The sequence below is a fragment of the Schistocerca cancellata genome, chromosome 4 (assembly GCF_023864275.1).
Source record: "Schistocerca cancellata isolate TAMUIC-IGC-003103 chromosome 4, iqSchCanc2.1, whole genome shotgun sequence".
Classification (NCBI taxonomy): Eukaryota; Metazoa; Arthropoda; class Insecta; order Orthoptera; family Acrididae; genus Schistocerca; species Schistocerca cancellata.
Genome location: NC_064629.1, coordinates 55,642,246 through 55,669,243, shown reverse-complemented (window position 1 = coordinate 55,669,243; position 26,998 = coordinate 55,642,246). Strand labels below are relative to the sequence as shown.

At 43.7% G+C, this 26,998-nt stretch overlaps 1 protein-coding gene across 1 annotated transcript in view; it reads right to left on the bottom strand.

The window, feature by feature from the left end:
• LOC126183224 (uncharacterized) overlaps nucleotides 1-26,998 on the bottom strand; it is a 679,892-nt gene that overhangs the window by 11,794 nt on the left and 641,100 nt on the right. The window lies entirely within an intron of this gene.

Below are 26,998 nucleotides of genomic sequence, written 5' to 3'. Positions count from 1 at the left end.
TCTCACATCCATTAACACTGAATGAAATGCTGTTGGGCTTTCAACCATGTTAAAATACTGTGAACCTGTTCAAATGATCATTGGCCATTTTTAAGAGGAATGATTTCTGATGAGCTGCTGATATGCTCTTGTATACTATTTCTGGACGATATGATTTAAGGTTGCTGGTGTACAGTATCATTCTTGCCAAATGCAGCAAGGAATGTATCACAGTGTACATATCTATCAGGTGACGATGGCCGACAGAACACAAGGACAGATCGATGTACATTGATCTTTTCTAGGTGCTACAGCAAAGGCATTCATAACATTTGTGGTGGACAAGGACATCTAGGAAGGACAAGGATCATATTTTTTCTACTTCATAGTGAATTGGATGTTACTGTTAATGCTGTTGAGATAAGATGTTCGAGGAACTCTTCCAGTTTTACAAGACTGTGGACCCAAATGAAGAACAATGCATTGACAGAAACAACTATCTTTAATGGAGTCATATCTAAGGAAATATCCTCAAACCTATCCATAAAGGGTTTTGTAGCTGATTGAGCTAACAGGCCTCCCATCACAATACCATCCATCTGGTCATAATACTGGCCATTATTGAAAAAATAGGATGATATAAGAGTGTGTCTCAAGCACAACCATGTCACTTCCAAAGAATTGGGATACTAGGTCTAAAGAGTCTTTGATAGGCACATTTACAAACAGTGCCACCACATGAAAACTGACCATAATGTCACCCTTGTTAAGTAAAAAATGATAAATTCAGCTGATAAAACTGGTTGACATCTTGATATGATGTGCACAATGACCCACATGTGGAGCTACGAGATTTGCCAAATACTTCACCAGGTTTGTATGTCATTGAACCAATGGTTTATACAATGATGAAAGGGCATCCCACCCTTGTGGATCTTAGGTAGTGCATAAATACACTATGTGTGTGTGTGTGTGTGTGTGGGGAAGGGGGGGGGGGAGGGAGGAGATTGGGTTTAAAATCCCGTCAACATCAAGGTAATTACAGATTGAGCACAAGCTCAGATTTCATAAAGGATGGGGGTGGAAATTGGCCGTGCCCTTTCAAAGGAATCATCCTTGTAAGTGCCTGGAGTGATTTAGGGAAATCACAGGAAACCTAAGTTTGGCCAACCAGAATGCATCATCCTCCTGAATGCGTCAAGTGCGCTAACCACTGCATCACCTCACTCAGTACACTGTGTGAAAAAAAAAGAGAAAAAAAAATTAAGCGCTCTATAGTCATAGTCATATGTCAATGTAACTTTGCACATGCACACACCATCAGCTAGTATGTAAATCACTAGAATTACAGTTCTCTTTGACATGTAGAATGACCATCAGAGTGCATTTGTGTTGTTCGTGTTTAGTGTTGTTACCAGACCTGGTAGGATATGAACAGCACCAGATGTTGACTGATCATTGTGAAGGACATGGAGGGACTGCGTATTTGACCAAGACAGCATTATCAGTGCCTGATCTTGTTTGAAAGGGATCTGACTGAGGCTCTCCATAGGCTGGTTGGTAGAACTGCACAATATGAAGATTTATGAGACATTTGGATGTGACAGCATCTCAGTGTTGGAATTTGTGGGAACATGAGGGTAGGCCTGACTACCACAAGAGAGTATCACTGTATTGTGCACCAAGCACATTATAAGCACTTTATATCTTTGACTGCCATCCAGGAACAAGCAAAGAACTCCTTGCAACATTCTGTGTCATCCCACACTGTGGCCTGGAGACTAGCAGCAGCAAGACGGGGGAATTACCATCCAACGGGTAGGCTGCCATTGACACCACGACACATATGGGTGCACTAGGAGTGATCCCGTGACTGGAAAGCTTGGACTTCCAATGAATGGCATCATATTGTGTTCATTGATGATTCATGGTTCTGCACTTTCCTGGACATGGGTAAAGGTCACATTATTCCAATATCTTGGAGAGGCACAGAAGTGTTATTCCTAGCATCATGGTGTCTTGAGCCATAAGGTACAATTTCAGGTCACAGCTAGTGTTGATTAGGAGTACTCTGATGGCACAAGAGTATGTCATGGACATGTTGCATCCTCACGTGTTACCTCTCCTGGGGCAATAATGTGGTGCTATTTTTCAACATATAATATATATATAAGGATGGCATGTCCAAATACAAAAGTTTGCATTTCACAGTAACATCACATACCCATTCAACCTGTCAAGTTTCATTTAGTGTCCTCCTCCCCTTCTGAGGTGCTTCATTTTTTTTATGAGGTGGTGCAGTAGGTTGTCTTGGCGAGTGAGGGAGAAGATGCTTGACCAAATTTAGTTCCAGTGATGAATACATAAGAAGCTCAAACGTAACTTTTATTATTTTTGGTGTTGGTGTCACTTCAGGACTTTTGGTAAGTGTCTTTATCCACTAGTGTGTAGAGATTCATATCATAGTCTGTGTGTTTCACAATTACAGCTGCATTACCCTTGTCAGCAGGAAGAACCACAATGCTTTTATAATTGCATAAGGTGTGCAGGGCATTGTACTCAGACTAGGTCACATTTGGTGCTGGTGGCTTTGCTTTCATGAGGATGTAGCTGATTCCATGATGTAATTCAGCAGCCATTTCATTGACAAACTTACAGGCTGCTTGTTCAATGCCACTTATTATTCCACAGACAGGGAAGTCCCTCAGCCCGTGGCAAAGGAACAAAGATAAGTACTTTTTTAAAATGAGGACATGACACCTGCATCTATGTCTCTGACTGCCAAATTGGTGACAGCGTGTTCAGAGGATCTATGGTCTGCACCATGTCATTGTGAAAACCAGCTAATTTCCATTTCTGCTTCTCCATTGTTTGTTTCCTTATTGACATTTTTTGGGAAACCATAGCCTTGTTGGCCTAGTACCAGTCCAAGGCTGTGACATCCCTTGATAGTTGGAGACACAAGGCCATAAGAGCACATCCCTTTACATCCATCTGCTTCCTGTTGTGTTATATATTTTCTTGTAGTAGGATGAAGCTGGCATGTTGAAAAGTCCCTCTGGAGATGGTGGAGTCATTGTGGAATCATCTTTGTGTCACAATAGCATCATAGCAGGAAGGATAGTGAATTCAATAAATTAGTCTTCTTCACACACAGTTTTCCCATATATTTAAAGTTGCACCACACTTCTTCCCCTTAGAGATACATAATGTAAAAATGTTGAATGCACATACTATGCAGTGATGAGAGCATTGTGGTTCCTCTTGTTGACACATATAATTATATGTTGACACATATAATTATGGAACACATGGACTGTGATGCATGATACTGGACAAAGATGCTTACTGGAAGATCTCACATGGTACAATGATGAGAATAATACAAATCCCATCTGAGCTTCTTACCGGCTCATAGCTGGAAGAAAGTGTGGTAAAGCATCTTCTCCCTCAGACACCAAGATCACCTATTATTCGTGCTCTACCTAAGATCCATAGGGATGGGATGCTCTTTCACCTCATATCCACCAGTGGTTCACCAATGTACAAACTGATGAAGTACTTGGCCAGTCTCCTTGCTCCACATGTAGGTCACTGTGCACATCATATCGAGATGTCAACCAATCTTATCAGCTGAATTTATCATCTTTAACTTAACAAGAGTGACATTACAGTTATTTCTGATGTGGTGGCACAGTTTATAAATGTGTCTGTCAAAGGCTCTTTAGACCTAGTATCCCAATCCTTTGGAAGTGGCATGATTGTGTTATTGAGACACACTCATATATCATCTTATTTTTTGGATAATGGTCAGTATTATGACCAGATGGGTGATGTCGTAATGGCAGGCCTGTTAGCTCAAGCAGTTACAAACCCATTTATGGAAAGGTTTGAGGACATTTCCTTACATACAACTCCATTAAAGCATAGTTGTTTCTTTTGATATGTTGATGCCACATTCATTAGGCCCCACAGATGTGAGAAACTTGACAAGTTCCTGGAGGTGACATTGTTAGAAACTTGTTACATTAGCCAGAGGGCTCTTAGATGATCAAAGCCTGTTGCTAGTTATCAGGAGCTCCAACATTAGGCATATAATGGAACCCCTTAGGAAGATAGCGTTCAATGCTGGAAAGGAAACTAATTAGACTTGGTCTGTCTGCCAGGGGACCTCATCCAAAATGTGGAGGTAGGCTTCCCTGTGGCTGTTGACCATGCATGGTGCAGTTATCTGCAAGTTGTGGCTCATAATGGCACCAACGATACTTGTCGAGTGGGTTCTAAGGCCATCCTCATTTCATATAGGTGACTGGCATAGATGGTGAAGGCTGTTGGCAGAATGCAAGCAGAGCTTGCAATTTGCTCCATTGTACCCAGAGTTGATTGAGCTCCTTTGGTTTGGAGTCAAGTGAAAGTTCTCCACCAAAGATTCTGACGACTTTGTGATGGTCTTGGATGCAGATTTTTAGACCTGTGTTATTGGATGGAGAATTGTAGGACTCCACTTGATAGGTCAGGGGTGCACTACACAAAGGTAGCAAAGTACTTGTGGAGTGCACAAGGAGGTTTTTTAGGCTAGACGGTAGTTTGAGATACTCTGATGAACGCTCGCCAGTCAGTTCACAGATAGGGACATCAGACCGAGTTCAGACACTTTGACTGTCAAAGACACTTTGACTGTCAATATTTTATCTGTAAATTTTCAAAGTGTTCATAACAAAGTTCCAGAATTTACTGTACTCCAGGAAAGTTCTCATATTCAAACTATCCTTGGGACAGGGAGCTGGCTAAAACCCGAAGTACAAACCTCTGAGATATTGAGACAGTCATGGAACATGTATTGGAAGGACAGATTAGATACCAAAGGCAAGGGAGTGTTCATTACAGTTGACAAAAGTATTGCCTCTATTGAGGTTGAAATTGAATGTGACAGTGAAGGTATCTGGTTGCATATAACAGGTGTAGGTGAAACTAAGTTAATTGTTGGATGTTTTTACTGGCCACCTGATTCTGCTGTAACAGTTCTAGAGTAATTCAAATTAAGTCCACAGCCAGTAGTGCATAGAAATCCAGATCACACAATACTAGTTGGATGTGACTTTAACCTACTGAGTGTATACTGGGACATCTATGCATTCGTTGCAGGGGGTACAGACAGACAGACAGTCTGTTTTCAACATGTTTTCCAAAAACTGTGTTGAGGAGCTAGTTCAGCAGCCTACACACAAGGAAAATATCTTAGACCTTGTGGCTATAAACAGACCGGACCTTATTATGGCGCCAGTATAGAGATGGGGATTACTGATCATGATGTAATCATAGTAACTATAGTTATAAAAGTTAGTAAATTAGTCAAGAAGGGTAGGAGAGTGTTTCTTCTACAAACAGCAGATAAGCAGTTGTTAATATCTCACTTAGACACTGAATTGCACTCATTTAATTCCAGTGTAATGTACTTAGAGGAATTATGGGCAGAGTCTAAACAGATTGTAAATTGTGCTCTGGACTAGTATGGGGCTAGTAACTGGATTAAAGATGGAAAAGAACCACCATGATTTAGCAAAGACATTCAGAAAATTCTGAGGAAGCAAAGGCTGTTGCACTCTCAGTTCAAAAGGAAGCATGCAAATGATGACAGGCAAAGATTAGTAGGGGCTCGTGCATCTGTGAGAAGATCTATGTGTGATCTTGAGCAAAAGATCTTGTCAAGAATGTGAGAAAATTCTGATCCTATGTGAAATTGCTCAAGCTGGTCTAAGGCTTCCATCCATCCACTTATTGACCATTCTGGTGTGACACTTGAAAATAGCTAAACAAAAGCCAAAGTTTCAAGTTCCACATTTAAATCACTCACACTGAAGAATCATACAAACATACCAGCATCTGAGCAGTCAACTGAGAGTTGAAAACAAATAAGTTGCCAGGTCCAGATGGAATCCTAGTTTGGTTTTACAAAGAGTACTCTATGGCATTGGCCCCTTACTTAGCTTGCATTTATAGCAGACCTCTCAGCAAGTGCAAAGTCCAAAGTGACTGGAAAAAATCACGAGTGACTCCTGTACGTAAGAAGAGTAACAGAACAGGCCTGCAAAATTACAGATCAGTATCCTTAAAATTGGTTTGCTGCAGAATTCTAGAACATATTCTGAGTTGTACATAATAAATTTCCTAGAGACTGAAAAGCTTATGTCCATGAATCAGCATGTTGGTTTGTGGAGTATAGATATAGATGTAAAATATTATCTACAGTAGCACTTTTGATACACTGAAAATCATTTAGTTCAGATCATTTCATTCCTTGATGTTATATGGGGTAATATTTCTGGGCAATTAACTCAGAATTGGAACCATACATTAGTAAAGCTGTCTTCAACCTGAAGGCTGATTTTAACACCACAATACTTTACTTGGATGGCCTATTGAAGGTTGCACGCCCTTTCTACAACATCTGAACTAGTTTTTCAAGTCAATTAGGCAGGAGGGGGGAGGGGGAGGGGGGGGGGGGGGGGGGAACTGCAATTGGAAAATTGGATGTGGACTCCATAGCATGGTGCAGCTTCACATTTTCCATCTTAACAGATAGAAAATGTCTTTGAATTGAGTGGAAATTGAACCCTTCAGACTTATTTTTACTACTGAGCCACAATGAAGCCATGTATTGTGTTACTTCATGAACTTTAGCTTTATTATGCAGCATTTTACATGTTATCACTAAATTTGCTATTATGATAACTTTTATTTTCTTGGGTATTTTGCAACTAGTGAACCAAGTATTTAAATTTAGTGGTAGTTCCTTAGGAAGGAGTGAGGGTATCTCATGGTAAGTAGTTCAAATACTTACTTCTGCGGGTATTTACCCCTTGTAATTACAGAACATGACACTTGTTTTGCAATATTAATCTTTTCTTCTCTAATACATTTCATATGTGATCAATCTGCAATCTGTATCTTCTGATGCATCCTCACCTGCTTATGATAGCTATATCTATGAAAAAACCCATTTCCTTGTAGGGTAATCCATCTGGATCTTACAAGAAACAAGTAGGCTTTATTCTTTGTTTCCATTCTTGCACATTTCAGTACCCTCATTAACATGTGTACAGGCTTCATTGTCTTTTTTAACCCATCACTATGTGCAGTACCCAGTATAGTTTGCCACCAGATGGGTCCCACTAACATATTGACATTATTGTTCAGCTGCGATGTTATCTGGTTCCAATTCTTACTCTTTTTTATACTACTCTTGCTACTTGTGAAGCTGGTACTTGACTCTTCTCTACACCTGCTAGCATTGGATCTCTCTCAATGTAGTTTCATGGTGATGTCTAAGCCCTTGCGTAGGATGTTTCATTTTTCTAATTCTCTCCATTCCTTATACCCTCTATTCCTCTATACCCTCTATTCCTTATGCCCTCAGCAAACAGCCTTATTTCTGACACTACTCCATTCCCAGCATCTTTGATATAAATCAGAAACAGCGATGGGCCTAATGAACTGCCTTATGGTACACTTACCTCTATTGCCAATACCTGGGGACATAAAGCCACACACCCTCACTAACTGTTTTATATGGTGTTTATGTGCTGTTACCCAACTTACTACTCTTCTATGAGTCAGGTAGTTAAATTTTGTTAACAGTATCATGTGATTTACCCTGTCAAAAGCTTTGGAGAAATCTATGGCTATCCAGTCAAATTCTCCTCTCCTGATTCCTTTATATCCTGTGTGACACCAGCTATCTATGGCATACATGAAAACCCTACTCTAAATCTATGCTGGCCTCAACACCACTACCCAGTCTTTCTTCTTCATTTTGTGAACACTCTCTCATCTGCCTATTGCATGACCTGTTTAAATATTTGACATATGATGAAGGTAATGCTAATCAGCCAACAGTTTGTGCAGTCCTTACCCATTCCCTTCCCTTTCTTCTGTATACAGTTTCTTTCCATCCATGTGGGAGCACGCAGATACTTACATGTAAGTCAAATTGGGATCTTAGATAAGGTATCATTATCCAACTCATGACCTTTAGAATCTCTCCACTCCTGCCTTCCTTGCACCTGATACCTTAAGACACTTTATAGGGACTGGACAAAGATTTAAAAGCACAACAATGCAACATATTATAATGCCTAATATGGTGTAGAGAAACTGTTACCATTCCAAGTGGCTTCCACTGATCTTAGAATAGATAAATACAGGTCCTGTTTGGTTTTCATGCAACTCTTATTCCATTCTTTCTACAAAATAGTGGCAAGATCAGGTAACAAAGATGGAGGTGGATAGTGATTATGCACTCTTCTCTCCAAAGTAGTAAACCAAGAAAGGTGGTTCAGTGGTTAGCACACTGGACTTGCATTTGGGAGGATGATGGTTCAAACCTGTGTCTGGCCATCCTGATTTAGGTTTTCCATGATTTCCCTAAATTGCTTCAGGCAAATGCCAGGATGGTTCCTTTGAAAGGGCAGGGCTGATTTTCTTCCCTAATCTGATAGGACTGATGACCTTGCTGTTTGGTCCCCTCCCCCAAATCAACCAACCAACCTCTCCAAAGCAGATCACAAGGGCTTAATAATATTACAATCCGTTGGTTTGGTAGCTAGGAGAGCTGTGATGATTCATCCTCATTCTCCTGAAACCAGTCCTGGATGCCCCCCAGGGGGCTCGTGGTCCTTTCATGAGTACGTGCATGGCGAGCACAGGGCCCCGAGCTATTGCAGCCTTCCTTCTTTCCAGGCTGCATTTCCTTTCTCTTCCCCTCCTTTCCTGTCCTTGCTCTTTCCTCTCCACCCTCTCCTCTCCCTCTCTTGGTGTTCTTGTTTATGTTGGCCCCACTATCCTCCTGGTTATGTTGGCTTTACGATTTGGTTTTGTTGAGTAATTACCTCATCCTTTTGACATCCTCTGGTCCCCCATCTGGGGTTTGACCTCCATTATTAAATTTCTATTCCATAGTGTGAGCCATTTTGGGCAGAGCATCTTACCTAGTGTCTCCGGCATGTGCCCTCCTAGTTCCTTCCATCTTTTCCTTCACATCTTTGTCTGATGCTAGGGTACATAGCCAGCACGGTAGCCAGACTGTATTGTGGGGTCGCTATGTACCCTTTTGGTTGAGCCCCCTGAAAACACAGGGATCACACTTCTGATACCTGAGCTATGACCTACTCATGTAAGACTAGGAGTATTTGCTTGTCATCCTGGAGCATTGGAACTCCCGGCAATGGCTGCCATGCCAGATGGCCCTTGCTGTGGCTGTGTGGCACCCATGGGGAGAGCCGCTGATCGGAGTGGATGGTATTGGGGCAGACACTTTGCAAACGAAACGCATATGGGTCCAGAACTCTGGCTGTTTTTCTATGGCCACCTCTTTGAATGGAATTGATTCTTTTAGTGCTGCTTCTTCTGCCCCTTCGGCCTTCGCTTCGATGGCTACTCCCTGGGGAGGGTCAGGATTGTTGGCTAGGGTGAAACCTTTGCCCCGCTATCTGGTTTGCACCAGGGCAGATGGGGATACTTTCACCAATAGCAAACCTTTATTTTTTGTGGAACACATTGAAGACAAGTTTGGTGAAGTGGATTCTCTGAGAAAGATGCAGTTGGGTTCATTGTTGATAAAAACTGCTTCAGCTGCCCAGTCTGCAGCCCTTCGTGCCTGTGACCATCTTGGCACAATTCTTGTGTCCATTACCCCCCACCTGTCTTTGAATATGGTTTAAGGTGTAATTTTTCACAGGGACCTCATGATTCAAACTAATGAGGAACTAAGGGACGATCTAGGATGGTGGGGTGTTCACTTTGTTCGGTGTGTTCAGAAGGGCCCGAAGGACAATCATATTGATACTGGTGCCTTTATCCTGGCCTTTGAGTGGGATACCCTCCCTGAGAAGGTCAAGATTATGGTTTATCGATGTGACGTGAAGCCGTTCATCCCACCACCTATGAGATGTTTTAAGTGTTTGCATTTTGGACACACGTCTTCCCACTGTTCACAGACCCCTCTCTGTGGTGACTGTGGGTGTCCACTCCATGAAAGGAGTCCCTGTGTTCCCCCTCCTGTGTGTGTTAATTGCCATGGCAATCATTCTCCATGTTCACCGAATTGCCTGGCTTGTAAGAAGGAAAAGAAGATACAGGAGTATAAGTCTCTTGATCGTCTAACCTACACTGAGGCTTCTAAGAAGTATGCACTTCTTCATCCCGTATCAATGATGTCTAGCTATGCTTTATTTACATCTTCATCCCTTCCTCCCCTTCCTTACCCCAAACCCCTCTCATCCCCTCCCCCCTCCCCTGCAGTTCCCACACACTCCCCTCCGGGCGCCGCTCTCACTCCCCAGCCAGAGAAGTGTCCCATTTCTTCTGTGTCTGCCAGTCAAGGGCGCCCCTCCTGGCACCCCCTTCCCAGCACCTTCCAGGCCAATGGTCTGCTGTCATAGGACGACTACGAGAACCATGGTCTGTCATTCCCAGGTCACCCGCTCTCTTTCTTTTCCAGATCTTGCTGCAGCTGGCTCCCTTTTGCAGCACAGCCCTCCACAATCTCAAACAGAAAAGAGGAAGAAACATAAGTTCCAGGACAAGGAGCCTCTGCTGTCACCAGAGGTCCCATCCCCACCTTCGCAACCTGACCCTGACCTGCTGTTCATGGATGTCGTCCCCTCCTTGTCGGTGATGGATGGTGACCCGGTGGCATAACTGGCTTTAACCTGTTCACCCCCCCCCCCCATTTGAATCATCATTGTGTGGTTATCCAATGGAATTGTAATGGATATTACTGTCACCTTCTGGAGTTGAAATCCCTTATTTCATTTTACTCTGCAGCTTGTGTGGTTCTACAGGAATCTCATTTTACTGATGATCCCTCGCCAGCCCTCTGTGTGTTCCATGCTTTCTGTCAAAATCAGGTCAGCCCCCTGCGGGCCTCTTGTGGCGTTTGTATGTTGACCAATACAGACATTGCTAGCATATGGATTCCTCTTCAAACTACATTGGCAGCTGTTGCTGTTAGGGTGCACCTGGACTCTGGGGTCACGGTTTGCAATCTTTATCTCCCTCCTGACAGGACTCTTACACCTGCTGCCTTAACTACCCTTCTTCAGCAACTTCCTCCTCCCTTCCTCCTTCTTGGGGATTTTAATGCTCATCATCCATTGTGGGGCAGTGCATTTCCATCTAGTCGGAGTCTTCTCATAGACCAGTTTCTTGCAGGCCATGACTTGTACCTTCTTAATGATGGCTCCCCTACCAATTTGAGTGCTGGTCATGGTACCTTTTCTACCATTGATCTTTCTCTTTCTTCTCCCTCCCTCTCCCTTCATTATACTGGTCGCCACACGGCAACCTTTGCGATAGTGACCACTTCCCATTGATTCTCTTGCTCCCTTCCTGCTTCCCGATGGACAGGTTACCTCATTGGTCTTTCCAATTTGTCGATTGGCCTCTATATATTGCACAGGTTGTTTTTTCTCCCCCTTTGTCAGGTTGTATTGATTACGTCCTATGTGATGTGTCTGATGTGATTGTTCGCGCTGTTAGCCTTGTTATCCCACGCTCATCTAGACCATTTCACTGCCGGCACGTCCTGTGGTGGAGTACGGTCATTGCCATTGACATCCGTGATCTTACAATGAACCTTTTACTGAATGGGAACTTCTCTCTGCACTTTCTTCTTCTCATGATACGGCCACTGGCCCAGACTCCATTCATGACCAACTGCTTCAACATCTCAGTGTTCCGCAATGACAACATCTTCTCTGGGTGCTCAACCGTATTTGGCTCCAGGGTGACTTCCCTTCTCAATGGAGGGATAGCATCATGGTTCCCATCCTTAAGCCTGGTAAGAACCTGCTGTTTGTCAAAAGCTATCGACCAATTAGTCTGACAAACTTTGTTTGCAAGTTACTTGAATGGATGGTAGCCCGTCGGCTCATTTGGGTCCTCGAATCTCAAGATATATTGTTCCCTTACCAGTGTGGCTTCCGAGAGGGATGGTCTCCGATCGATCACTTACTTCACTTGGAATCCTCAGTTCAGGAACCTCTTTCCCTGTGCTGCCGTTTGGTTGCAGTATTTTTCAACCTTCGCAATGCCTATGACACAGCTTGGCGCCATCATATCTTTCTTACACTTCATGAGTGGGGTCTTCGGGGCTCACTCCCTATTTTTATCTCCCAGTTCCCGTTCCATCAGTCATTCAGTGTTCGGGTTGGTACTGTTTTTAGTTCTCCATGGACCCAGGAGAATGGCATCCCACAGGGTTCCGTATTGAGTGTACTTCTTTTCCTCATTGCTATAGATGGACTTGTGGCCTTTGTCGGTCCTTTGGTCACCCCTGCTCTGTATGTGGATGATTTCTGCATTTGGGTTAGTTCTTCTTCAATGGCCTCTGCAGAGCAGCAGCTCCAGGGTGCCTCTGCTTACACCCTCTCAAACGGGTTTCAATTCTCTCCTTTAAAATCACAGGTGCTCCCCTTCTGTCGCTGTACTATGGTCCATCCCGATCCAGAGCTCTACTTCAATGCACAGTGATTACCTGTGGTCCCACATAGAGATGGGTCATTTGCAAACTAACAGGTCTGAAGGAACAGTTCACCAAAATGAATGGAACAAGCGAGGAACGAATTCCAAGGAACAGTCTTTCATAGTTCACTTTGGTCGCGGCTTTCTACTTATAATTCCCGGGAATGGGAAACGGTCAGTCTTGTTCGTGAACGGCACATCGGCTGGTCTTGTTCCAGCCTTGGTCCTGTTCCCGTCTCTCGGTCTCGGTCTCGTTCGGTCAGACTCATCCTTCTTCACGTGGCCACTTGTCGCAGTTCCACTGCCGACTGCTCATAGTTCAGTATCGAGTTGTTGTTGGTTTCATTCACTTTGCATGCATATTCTAGATCTGTTTCAAACCTTCTTTGAACTCTGAACTTCTGGTTCTTTTCGTTTTCTATTCAGCCTCCATGACTGGTAATTAAAATGTATTTTATAATTACGTAAACTACATAAAAATTACGTGGTATGTAATATATACATCTTTTCAGGTAACAAAATGGTGTATCAGCTTACTTCACTATTTTGATAAACATCAGAAGAAATACTTGTAAAAAGGCAAGATTTTTTTGTTATTATACATGCAAAGGGTGTCATCACGGCAGACACGAGTGGCCATTTTCCGTCTTCTTTTGATCCAAGGTAAAAGAGTGTGTTCATTGTTATGGAAGGCAGACCAGCTTACAACCGAATGAAGCCCACGCTTCATAATTGAGTGTATGATGTCACATTTTGTAAAGAGAATATGATAACTCCTATAATATTATTTCAACGGCACAGGGTGGTGTACAAAAAATCGGCCCCGAGTACTAGACTGCTCATTGTCACTTACCAATCATCATCTATTGTTTCAAAGTTGTTTGCATTAGCTTATTTGTTATTTCTTCACTGCCTAATTATTACATGTTTATCTGTTCTGCTTGTAGCGGTCAAAAAATCCTTTGTAATTGGCAAGCAGTCTGTACTCGGGGCCAGATTTTTGTGCACCACCTTATATTATTTCTTTGCGATCAGCCACATAACACTACAGATGGCTAAATGAGATGTTTTGCAGAATCACAAAAATTACAAGTGTGTGAGAATTCTGTTATAAATAAAACCTCTGTACTCCAGGGGGGAGGCAAATCCCCCCTCTTGGTGCCTTCCATCTTCAATTACCTATGCTACTAATTTTCAGTTTTTCATACAGACCATGTACCAAGCATAATGATCAGTGAACGAGTAAAAATAAATGGTTCCCAAAAAGAACGATCACCAGTGATCTAGTTCCCGAGGATGAATGACTTTGCCCATCTCTAGTCTGACAGTCTCGTTTCCTGGGTCTTCTTTACAACAACAAGCTCACTTGGCTGCCTCATATCAGACTTCTGAAAATAGGATGTTTCTGTAAACTCAATGTCCTTCGCTTTCTTGCCCACACCTCTTGGGGTGCCGATAGTTCCATTCTTCTCCGCCTTTATCGGGCTTTAGTGCTGTCTTGCTTGGACTATGGTTGTCAAGTTTATGGTTCAGCTGCTCCTTCCACACTGTGCCTCCTGGATCCGGTCCACCATCGTGGTATCCGTCTGGCCACTGGTGCCTCCCCTACTAGCCCTGTTGATAGTTTCCTGGTTGAAGCTGGGATTACCCCCCCCCCCCCCCCTTTCTGTTCGGCAGTCCCAGCTTCTGGTTCCTTATGAAATCTCTGTCCATTCCTCTCCCACTCATCCTTCCTATTCCATCCTGTTCACAGACCAAGGACGTCACCCACCTGAATCCTCGCCCTCAGGCAGGTTTACCGGTTGGGCTCCGCCTTGCGTCTCTTCGCCGTGATTTTCAGCTTCTTTCTTTGACCTGTCTCCCATGTTCCCTCCCTAACACCCCTCTACTTTGTTAGTTCCTTGGCCCCGGATTCAGAAGGATCTCCACCGAGGTCCAAAAGATTCAGTTCCCCCGATGGTGTTCCGTTGTTTTTTCCGCTGAATTCTATGGGAGTTTCAGGATGCTGTTGTTTTTTACACCAATGGCTCTAAATCTGCTGATCATGTGAGATATGCCTTCATATCCTCTGTTGGCATGGAAAATCATCTCCTGCCAACTGTATGTGGGGTGTTTACTAGAGAATGGATGGCAATTTCCCAGGCCCTTACCTTTATTAAACAGTCCCAACTCAACTGCATTTTGTTATGTACAGACTCAATGAGTGGCCTTCAGGCTTCTGACTGGTGTTTTTTCCTGCCATTCCTTGGTTTTGGCCATCCATGATCATCTTGCTGATCTCCACCATGCTACTTGTTCCGATGGCTTCCTTTGGGTCCCTGGTCATGTGGGTATCCCAGGTAATGATCTTGCTGATCGTTTGGCTGGGGGAGCAGTCACTTACCTCCCCTTCTCTGTAACCCCTCCTGCGGCAGATTTACGGCTTCATATCAAATCCCACTTCGCACAATCATGGGCCACCTCTTGGGAGGGTACCTCCCTGTCTAATAAACTTTGTGTGCTTAAGGTGACACTTGTCCCATGGTGTTCTTCCTTCCACTTCTCCCGAAAGGACTCAACCACCCTGTGTCATCTCTGTATTAGCCATACCAGGCTGCCACCCCACTTTGTGGTTGTGGAGCCTTCCAGTCAGTAGCCAACGTTTTGGTGGACTGCCTCCTTCTTTTGGCTCTGTGTACTAAGTACAGTCTTCCCCACACTTTACCTTTAATATTGGCAGACGATTCCGGGCTGGTTGAACTGGTTCTCAGTTTCCTCCATGAATGTGGTTTTTATTTTCAGTTCTAAGGTTTTTAATCTCCCTCTGGAGTAGGGGCAGGGTCGGTGAGGGTGGGGTGTCTCCTACTGTAAACTGTGTTTGGAGATACCTGACTCCCCTCCATGGCCAAAATCCTCTTTTCTCTCCCTTTTGCTCTAAATCACTTTTTAGATTTGGTTAGTCTCCTTTTACATTACACACTTTTACATTCTAAGAGTTGGACGTTTTTGAATAGCAGGTGGTCTTGCCTGTACTGCATCAGAGGTGGGATATTTCCTGCCTCTAGCATAGCCTTGGGGCTGCCCACTTGCTGACTTCCCATCTTTTGTTTTCACCAATGGCAACACAACTGCACTTTCATGTTTTTTTAGCCTTTTAACTTTATTGTTATGGCTCTTCTGAGATGTAAATCTGTCTGACTGGACCACCTTTGAAACAAGGGACTGATGACCTTTCTGTTTGGTCCCTTCAACCTCAATCAACCAACCAACCAACCAGTCCTGTCATCTTGGAACATAGCATCACAATTGGGGAACATACATTATACCATTGGACCGACCTGATCATCCAAAATAGTCAAATAATCCGTGACAGTAATGTGACCTTCCAGAGCATCCATTTGGCCAATAAAATACCATTACATGGATGCCTGAACCTCACCATGTTTCATTTATGGAACACAAACTCATCCAGAAGTTGTAAATGGTGTGCAACAAGTTTCATCTGTCAAAATGACTTTCTTCTGTTGCCCAATAGTCCAGGTTTTATGCATTTGGCACCACATCTTCCTGTTACAGGCATTTGCGTAACCAGAGAGTGATTTTAAAATTTCAGCTTGCCCTGAAATTCCCTGCTTATGGAGCTCTCTTCATGTTGTTGTGATGCTCAGATGGTTTGCAAGTGTAACATTTAGTTCTGCAATGAGTCCTGCAGCTATCATCCTCTTTATTTTTCATCACCACTCTCATCTTTCATGATCACTCAACATATACTTTTGTCTGCATTATGACTTAGCAGATGATGTTTTTCCTGTTTCCCTGTATGCAGTAGAAATCATCAGTATGGGTCCTGTTGAAACATACAACACTTCAGCTACAATGGTTACAGAAGCACCCACCATAGGAGCACTGATAATTTGGCCACATTCAACTTCACTTAACGCTGACATGATGAACTCACAACTACACAGAACACTGTCCTAACCATGACAATCTGTAGACATGGCTGACATCTACATTTCTGTTCAAGCAAGCATTTCTCATGGTGTTTCCATATTTTTAACCAGCTCCTGTATATTTCCCTATTATTATGTGTACACTTAATAATCATATCCCTCTCTTATCCTTTCAGTTTTCCTCAAATATATGCCTAACTGTATACACTATTGTGCTGCATTCATGGATAAACACACTGCCCCACAAAAAAAAAAGTGAAGCAGTCAGAAGGAAGGAGAAAATGAAATGAAGCTTCACTGGCTGAGGGGCAATGTGAAGTTATTTCAGCAATTACACAATCAATTTAAATTTATGAAGAACTTAGCATTATGAGCCCATGTTGCAACCTGTTGGCCCAGAAGCGCACACTAATTTGATAGGGAAGGGTGTCATGAAGACATTGTATCCTCTCCTGAGGAAAGCTCTTGTAAACGGTCTTTGATCTCCTAGATACTGGCACTGGGACAGAGTTGATGTCCAATCTGATCCAACACATGTTCTACTGGGGACAAAATTGGGATCTTGCTGGCCACAGGAATATGTCAACATTATGCAGACAGTTCATACCAACCTGTGCTGTCAGATAATCATTCTCCTGTTGAAAAATGCCACCATGGTATTGTCACATGAGATATAACACACAAGGATGCAGGATATCCGTGACATAAAGTTGTGCCACCAGAGTTCCAGCAATCACTGCCAGCCGTGATCTGATGTCATAACCAATGTTTCCCCACCATATGATGCCAGGAATAATACTGCTGTGCTCTCCAGATCACTGGAAGAATTGTACCTCTTCCCAGGTTGCTCCCATACTCATTAACGACAGTTGTACAGAGTAGTGCAGCACTGTGATTCATCGATAAACACAATGCAGGGACATTCACAGTAGTCCGTGCTTCCAGGTCACAACACTGCCCTAAACACTGTCATTTGTTGTGTGATGTAAATGGTAGTGTACACATGGGATGGTATTTTCTTAGCCCTGCTGATACTAGTCTACAACCAAGGGTACGGAATGACAAAGAATGTTGTAGAGAGGCCATTACTTGTTCTTGGATGACAAGTATAGATGTGAAGGCCTTGCAGTATGCTTGGTTCATAATACAATGATCATCCCTTGTAATGGTCAGACGTGATTGACTGGAACCTTGATGATGAGTGTGCCTACCGTCATGCTCCTATGCAGGCTGCCGTAGGACTATTGTCACATCTGGATGCCCCCTAAATCTGTATATTGCATGATTCATCCAGATGGCCAAAGGGAGGCCTACAATGAGGTCCCTTCCAAATTAAGTTAGGTGCTGATAATGGTGAACAAACAATTGGTACTTCCATGTCCATCACAGTGATCACTCAACATCTGATACTGCTGATGCCCCTTATATACTATACCAGGTCTGGTAACAATACTAAACAAAAACAACTCTAATGCACTGTCGTGGCCATTAAACCTGTCTCAGAGAAATGCAGCTCTAATCATTTACATATGTGCAGAAGGTATGTATGTTTACAAAGTTACATTGATATCTGACCTTGTCTTCTGCATGCATCTCATTTTATGTCAGGCAATGTGTTTCTGCTTTTTCTTCACTAACTGATATTTTTTCTTAAATATTTGATATTGTCCTTTACATTGTTTTATTACTTCATTTATAGCCAAATATATTTCTCCACCCCTCTTGGTGAGGTTTTCCCCTAACTACCATCTGTTCCACAAATCATATTATTGCTTCATGCTTAACTATAATTAAGTCATTCAGTGGGGTTTTTGGATGATTTATGCCAACCTAGCTCTTCCTGATCTTGTTGTTACAGTAGTCTTCAGTCTGAAGACTGGTTTGATCAAGCTCTCCGTGCTACAAGTGTTGCCCAGAAAGTAATGCACTGCATTATTTTCCTTCAACAATTCTTTATTGAACATAATGAGAACTGCACACACTATTTTCCCACATAATCTCCATCTAGTTCTATGGCCTTCTCCAGTATGAAACAAGGTCACGTATGCCCTGTCGGTACCAATCCCTGCCCTGGTGGTGGAGCCAGTGCTTCACTGTGTGAATCGCCTCCTCATTGTCCTCAAAATGATTTCCAGGAATGGAATCCTTTAATGGCTCAGATAAGTGGAAGTCCAAGGAGGCTAGGTCGGGGCTGTAGGGTGGATAGGGTAACACTGTCCTACCCTGTTTTTTGATGTTTTCAGCAGTCCTCAGACTTGTGAGGGGCTAAGCATTATCATGTTGCAGCAAAACGTCTCCTGGGTCACTGTGACACCAAAGTCACCAGAAGCGCATCTTGAGTTTTGTTAATGAGTTGACATATGCTGCTGAATTAATGGTACCACCTCTTGGCGTCACATCACTGAAAATCACACCTTCGAAGTCCCAGAACATGGTGATCGTCACATTACTGGCCGGAGCGTGCTTTGAATTTTTTTTTTCTGTGGGGAGTGGGAATTCCTGCCATTCCACCAACAGTCATTTTGTTTCAGAATCAAAATGGTGAACCCAGGTTTCATCACCTATCACAATCTGGGACAAGATTGCCTCCCTCTCAGTTTCAAAATACTGCAACAAATCAAGACAAATTTTTTTTCTGTGTGATTTGTGATCCACTGTTAGACGCTACAGAACCCATCTTGCACACACTTTTGAATATCCGAGAGTGCAGATAATTGCATCTCCACTTCCTTTGCTGATTAACAGATGCAGCACCAACTGCCAAGTCATAATGTGTCTGGTTTTGCGAATGACATCAGCAGCTCACTGGAACATCAGGTGTGACAACCGTGGACAGTGTCCGCGACCGCTGCAAATCGCGGAGCTCTGCCGAACCACCTTCTGATGACCTCACCCTCCACCCCCTGCGACTAACTGTACTTCTGTAGACAGCAGATGCTCTGTAGGCCTTAAAGAAGCAATTGTGAATACTCCCCACAGTTTATTTCTCTGCAGTGAGAAAGTCAATGATGGCACATTGCTTGTAACATGCATCACCTACAGGCACCATTTTGAAACTGTCCTGCAGCTACGCTATCTGTCAGAAATGACAGAAACTTGGTGCATTCACTCAGGAGAATTCAAATAATACATACACTCATTTTGCATTAAAGCATTGTTTTTGGCCGAGAAAAAGAGTGCGGTGCTTTACTTTCTGGGCAACCCTCCTAGATTATCTCTTCATCTCTCCGTAACTACTCCAGTCTACAGCCATTTGATGTCGCTTACTGTACTCAAGTCTCGGTCTTCCTCATCAATTTTTACCACCTTGTACTTCCCTCAGTTACCAAACAGATTATTCCTTGATGCCTCAGAATGTGTCCTACCAATTGTTCCCTTGTTTCAGTCAAATTGTGCCTAAAATTCCTTTTTTTCCCAATTGGGTTCAGTAACATCTCATTATTTCAAGAATGAGATTTTCACTCTGCAGCAGAGTGTATGCCAATGTGAAACTTCCCGGCAGATTTAAACTGCGTTCCGGACCGAGACTCAAACTCAGGACCTTCGCCTTTTGCGGGCAAGTGTTCTACCGACTGAGCTACCCGAGCACGACTCGTGACCCATCCTCACAGCTTTACTTCTGCCAGTACCTCGAGCACTTGCCCACGAAAGGCAGAGGTCCCGAGTCTGAGTCTTGGTCTGGCACACAGTTTTAATCTGCCGGGAAGTTTCATCTCGTTATTTATTTGGTGTGCCCATCTAATCTTCTTCATTCTTCTGTAGCACCACATTTCAAAAGCTTATATTATCACTTTGTCTGAGCTGTTTATTGACCGTATTTCAGTTTTGTGTAAGGCTACACTTCAGACAAATTCCTTTAGAAAAGACTTCCTAACATTTGAGTTTATAGTTATGTTAGCAAATTTTCTTTTTCAGAAATACTTCTCTTGATATGTGAAATGTGTTTTATTCATCTCATAACGTACACAATTTCAGAACATACATATGATGTACAGGAGACATCTCAGGGTTACAATTAGCTTATTCAAAATTTTGTCACACTTACAATAACACTTTGTGAAGGATATTGCAAATCTACATTTTACGCTACTGGCCATTAAAATTGCTACACCATGAAGATGACATGCTACAGATGCGAAATTTAACTGACAGAAAGAAGATGCTGTGATATATAAAATGATTAGCTTTTCAGAGTATTCATACAAGGTTGGCACCGGTGGCGACACCTACAGTGTGCTGACATGAGGAAAGTTTCCATCCGATTTCTCATACACAAACAGCAGTTGACCGGCGTTGCCTGATGAAACGTTGTTGTGATGCCTCGTGTAAGGAGGAGAAATGCGTACCATCACATTTCCGACTTTGATAAAGGTCGGATTGTAGCCTATAGTGATTGCGGTTTATCGTATCAAGACATTGCTGCTCGTGTTGGTCGAGATCCAATGACTGTTAGCAGAATATGGAATCGGTGGGTTCAGGAGGGTAATACGGAACACCGTGCTGGATCCCAACGGCCTCGTATCACTAGCAATCGAAATGACAGTCATCTTATCTGCACAGCTGTAATGGATCATGCAGCCATGTCTCGATCCCCGAGTCAACAGATGGGGACGTTTGCAAGACAACAACCATCTGCATGAACAGTTCAATGACATTTGCAGCATCATGGACTGTCAGCTCAGACACCAGGGCTGCGGTTACTCTTGACGCTGCATCACAGACAGGAGCACCTGCAATGGCATACTCAATGATGAACCTGGGTGGACAAATGGCGAAACGTCATTTTTTCAGATGAATCCAGGTTCTGTTTACAGCATCACAATGGTCGCAGCCGTGTTTGGCAACATCACGGTGAACGTCCATTGGAAGCATGCATTTGTCATCGCCATACTGGCGTATCACCCGGTGTGATAGTATGGGGTGCCATTGGTTTCATGTCTCGGTCACCTCTTGTTCGCATTGACGGCACTTTGAACAGTGGACGTTACATTTCAGATGCGTTATGACCTGTGGCTCTACCCTTCATTCAGTCCCTGTGAAACCCTACATTTCAGAAGGATAACGCACGACCACATGCTGCAGGTCCTGTACGGGCCTTTCTGGATACAGAAAATGTTCGACTGCTGCCCTGGCCAGCACATTCTCTAGATCTCTCACCAACTGAAAACGTCTGGTCAATGGTGGCCAAGCAACTGGCTTGTCACAATACACCAGTCTCTACTCTTGATGAACTGTGGTATCGTGTTGAAGGTGCACGGGCAGCTGTTCCTGTACACGCCATCTGAGCTCTGTTTGACTCAATGCCCAGGCATATCGAGGCCGTTATTATGGCCAGAGGTGGTTGTTATGTGTACTGATTTATCAGGATCTATGCACCCAAATTGTGTGAAAATGTAATCACATGCCAGTTCTAGTATAATATATTTGTCCAATGAATACCCGTTTATCATCTGCATTTCTTCTTAGTGTAACAATTTAAATGTCCAGTAGTGTATATTCTCTCTTCTTTGACCATCATCAGTCATTTTGCTTCCCAAGTAACAGAACTAATCTACTCCCTGTTGTGTCTCATCCCCTAATCAAATTCCCTCGGCATCCTCCCACTGCCATCCTATTTCATTTGACTACATTCTGTTACCTTGTTTTACTTTTTGTCGATGTTCATCTTATAACCTATTTTTACAACACTGTTCATTCCATTCGGCTGCTCTTCCAAGTAAATAAAATGTCGTGCGACTGGGGCCTCCCGTCAGGTAGACCGTTTGCCAGTTGCAAGCTTTTTTGATTTGGTGCCACTCCGGCAACTCGCATGTCAGTGGGGATGAAATGCTGATGATTGGGATGACACGAAACCCGGTCCCCGAGTGGAGAAAATCTCCGACCCGGCCGGGAATCGAACCCGGGCCCTCGGGACTGACATTCTGTCGTGCCGACCGCTCGGCTACTGGGGGCAGACTGCTCTTTCGAGTACTTTGCTGTGTGTGATAGAATTACAGTGTAATTTGAAAACTTCAAAGTTTTTATTTATTCTCACTGAAATTTAATTCCTTCCTTAAATTTCTTCACGGTTTCCTCCACGTCTCGTTAAATGTACAGATCAAATAACATTCGTTGTCCGTATTTCAGTTTTGTATAACTGTCTTGCTACCTTCCTAACACAGATACCCTTTTGTGTCCTATGACTTGTAACTGCAGCCTGGTTTCTGTACAAGTGGTAGATAATTTTTCACTCCCCGTATTTTATCCTTTTACCTTCAGAATTTCATGTCAACATTGTCAAAAGTTTTCTTTAAATCTACAAATGCTATAAATGTAGGTCTGTCTTCCTTAACTTATCTTCTAAGATAAGTTGTAAAGTCAGTATCGCTTTACTCATTCCTACGTATCTCCAGAACCCGAACAAATCCTCCTCAAGATGGTCTCTACTAGTCCCTCCGTTCTTCTGTGAATGATTCTTGTCAGTATCTCGTAAGCATGACTTATTGAACCGTAGTCCAATAATGTTCTACAATGCACACCTGTCAGCTCGTGTCCATTTTTATCTTGCACACAAAATAAAATAGTCTTTAATACATGGCTCTCCCATATATCTCTGTAGTGTTTTAACTAGGAACACGACCAAATACAGGGCTGTAAAAGAGATACAATTTATGTGGTCATCAAGTGATATCAACAAGATGAATACAATGAAAGTAGTTTACACACCTCAAATACATTGGATAACTGAGGGCCTGGAGGACTGGCATGTCCTTAGAAAGACACTATCCGTGTAAGGTGTCACTTGTGTAGTGCCGTGCACACACAGCGTACCTAATAATATCAGTTGACGATGGGGCTGCCCCTGGCAGCTGCCTCAGGTAGTTGCAGATGCGCCATCTTAATGTTGGCATGGACTACACTTGCCGTAGTGGTCCGACTTACATCCACTGTGGACAGTGGGTGTAGTAACCCTTGCAGGGGAAAAGACTGGGTATCGCCATCTGTGATGCCGTGCAAGAAATTCCTGTTCCACTCAGACTGTCGTATATGGATGAAAGTGAGTGGGATGAAGGTACCTCTGCCACCTGCAGACTCCAGGGTGATCGGTGGAACGGACACCGACAGGGGGGCCGGGAGCCGGATGGGCATTGGAGTGATGGTCAACAATGGCAGTCAGTGATGGTGGCAGACTGGAGAAGAGATGCCCTAGTGACAGAGAGATCTGGTGTCCATCCTTAGTGATGGTGGGATCTGCTCAGCACAGTGGGAGGCACTGGCACTGGCTACAGGAATCAAACCCATCATTAGTGCCGATGAAGCCGCAACCACCAGGATTCCTCGACTTGCGCCATAGGGTGGTGGGGTTTCGGGTTCCGCTGGATAGGTCAGGAGTCCACTACACGCAACAAGCGGCTACACGGGTAGCAGGGGTTGTGTGGCGTGGGCTGGGCGGTTTTTTAGGTTAGATGGCCTCGGGCAAGTGCAGAAAGGGCAACAGCCTCAACGGGTGCGGGGCAAAGTCAGGACATGCGGGGACCAAGCAGCAATCGGTATTGTAATTGTAAACTGTCGAAGCTGCGTTGGTAAAGTACCGGAACTTCAAGCGCTGATAGAAAGCACCGAAGCTGAAATCGTTATAGGTACAGAAAGCTGGCTGAAGCCAGAGATAAATTCTGCCGAAATTTTTACAAAGGCACAGACGGTGTTTAGAAAGGATAGATTGCATGCAACCGGTGGCGGAGTGTTCGTCGCTGTTAGTAGTAGTTTATCCTGTAGTGAAGTAGAAGTGGATAGTTCCTGTGAATTATTATGGGTGGAGGTTACACTCAACAACCGAGCAAGGTTAATAATTGGCTCCTTTTACCGACCCCCCGACTCAGCAGCATTAGTGGCAGAACAACTGAGAGAAAATTTGGAATACATTTCACATAAATTTTCTCAGCATGTTATGGTCTTAGGTGGAGATTTCAATTTACCAGATATAGACTGGGACACTCAGATGTTTAGGACGGGTGGTAGGGACAGAGCATCGAGTGACATTATACTGAGTGCACTATCCGAAAATTACCTCGAGCAATTAAACAGAGAACCGACTCGTGGAGATAACATCTTGGACCTACTGATAACAAACAGACCCGAACTTTTCGACTCTGTAAGTGCAGAACAGGGAATCAGCGATCATAAGGCCGTTGCAGCATCCCTGAATATGGAAGTTAATAGGAATATAAAAAAAGGGAGGAAGGTTTATCTGTTTAGCAAGAGTAATAGAAGGCAGATTTCAGACTACCTAACAGATCAAAACGAAAATTTCTGTTCCGACACTGACAATGTTGAGTGTTTATGGAAAAAGTTCAAGGCAATCGTTAAATGCGTTTTAGACAGGTACGTGCCGAGCAAAACTGTGAGGGACGGGAAAAACCCACCGTGGTACAACAACAAAGTTAGGAAACTACTGCGAAAGCAAAGAGAGCTTCACTCCAAGTTTAAACGCAGCCAAAACCTCTCAGACAAACAGAAGCTAAACGATGTCAAAGTTAGCGTAAGGAGGGCTATGCGTGAAGCGTTCAGTGAATTCGAAAGTAAAATACTAGGTACCGACTTGACAGAAAATCCTAGGAAATTCTGGTCTTACGTTAAATCAGTAAGTGGCTCGAAACATCATGTCCAGACACTCTGGGATGTTGATGGCATTGAAACAGAGGATGACAAGCGTAAAGCTGAAATACTAAACACCTTTTTCCAAAGCTGTTTCACAGAGGAAGACCGCACTGCAGTTCCTTCTCTAAATCCTCGCACCAACGAAAAAATGGCTGACATTGAAATAAGTGTCCAAGGAATAGAAAAGCAACTGGAATCACTCAACAGAGGAAAGTCCACTGGACCTGACGGGATACCAATTCGATTCTACACAGAGTACGCGAAAGAACTTGCCCCCCTTCTAACAGCCGTGTACCGCAAGTCTCTAGAGGAACAGAAGGTTCCAAATGATTGGAAAAGAGCACAGGTAGTCCCAGTCTTCAAGAAGGGTCGTCGAGCAGATGCGCAAAACTATAGACCTATCTCTCTGACGTCGATCTGTTGTAGAATTTTAGAACATGTCTTTTGCTCGAGTATCATGTCGTTTTTGGAAACTCAGAATCTACTATGTAGGAATCAACATGGATTCCGGAAACAGCGATCGTGTGAAACCCAACTCGCATTATTTGTTCATGAAACCCAGAAAATATTAGATACAGGCTCCCAGGTAGATGCCATTTTCCTTGACTTCCGGAAGGCGTTCGATACAGTTCCGCACTGTCGTCTGATAAACAAAGTAAGAGCCTACGGAATATCAGACCAGCTGTGTGGCTGGATTGAAGAGTTTTTAGCAAACAGAACACAGCATGTTGTTCTCAATGGAGAGACATCTACAGACGTTAAAGTAACCTCTGGCGTGCCACAGGGGAGTGTTATGGGACCATTGCTTTTCACAATATATATAAATGACCTAGTAGATAGTGTCGGAAGTTCCATGCGGCTTTTCGCGGATGATGCTGTAGTATACAGAGAAGTTGCAGCATTAGAAAATTGTAGCGAAATGCAGGAAGATCTGCAGCGGATAGGCACTTGGTGCAGGGAGTGGCAACTGACCCTTAACATAGACAAATGTAATGTATTGCGAATACATAGAAAGAAGGATCCTTTATTGTATGATTATATGATAGCGGAACAAACACTGGTAGCAGTTACTTCTGTAAAATATCTGGGAGTATGCGTGCGGAACGATTTGAAGTGGAATGATCATATAAAATTAATTGTTGGTAAGGCGGGTACCAGGTTGAGATTCATTGGGAGAGTCCTTAGAAAATGTAGTCCATCAACAAAGGAGGTGGCTTACAAAACACTCGTTCGACCTATACTTGAGTATTGCTCATCAGTGTGGGATCCGTACCAGATCGGGTTGACGGAGGAGATAGAGAAGATCCAAAGAAGAGCGGCGCGTTTCGTCACAGGGTTATTTGGTAACCGTGATAGCGTTACGGAGATGTTTAACAAACTCAAGTGGCAGACTCTGCAAGAGAGGCGCTCTGCATCGCGGTGTAGCTTGCTCGCCAGGTTTCGAGAGGGTGCGTTTCTGGATGAGGTATCGAATATATTGCTTCCCCCTACTTATACCTCCCGAGGAGATCACGAATGTAAAATTAGAGAGATTAGAGCGCGCACAGAGGCTTTCAGACAGTCGTTCTTCCCGCGAACCATACGCGACTGGAACAGGAAAGGGAGATAATGACAGTGGCACGTAAAGTGCCCTCCGCCACACACCGTTGGGTGGCTTGCGGAGTATAAATGTAAATGTAGATGTAGATAGATGGGCACGACAAGGTCTGCTCGACCCCTGGAGTGGCCACAGCCGACGGAGGATGAGGAGTCAGGACCACTGCCCTAGGAGGATTCCCTATGCCCATCCTGGTATGCAGCTCCTTCAAGTGGCATGCCACAAATTGATATTCAGTGTGAAGCATGAAGGTGGTGACTGTGCCGCCTGTGCATTGTGGCCTAAACTCAGTGAGGGCACTGTCCAAATAAAGCTGCTACTGTTGAGGGAT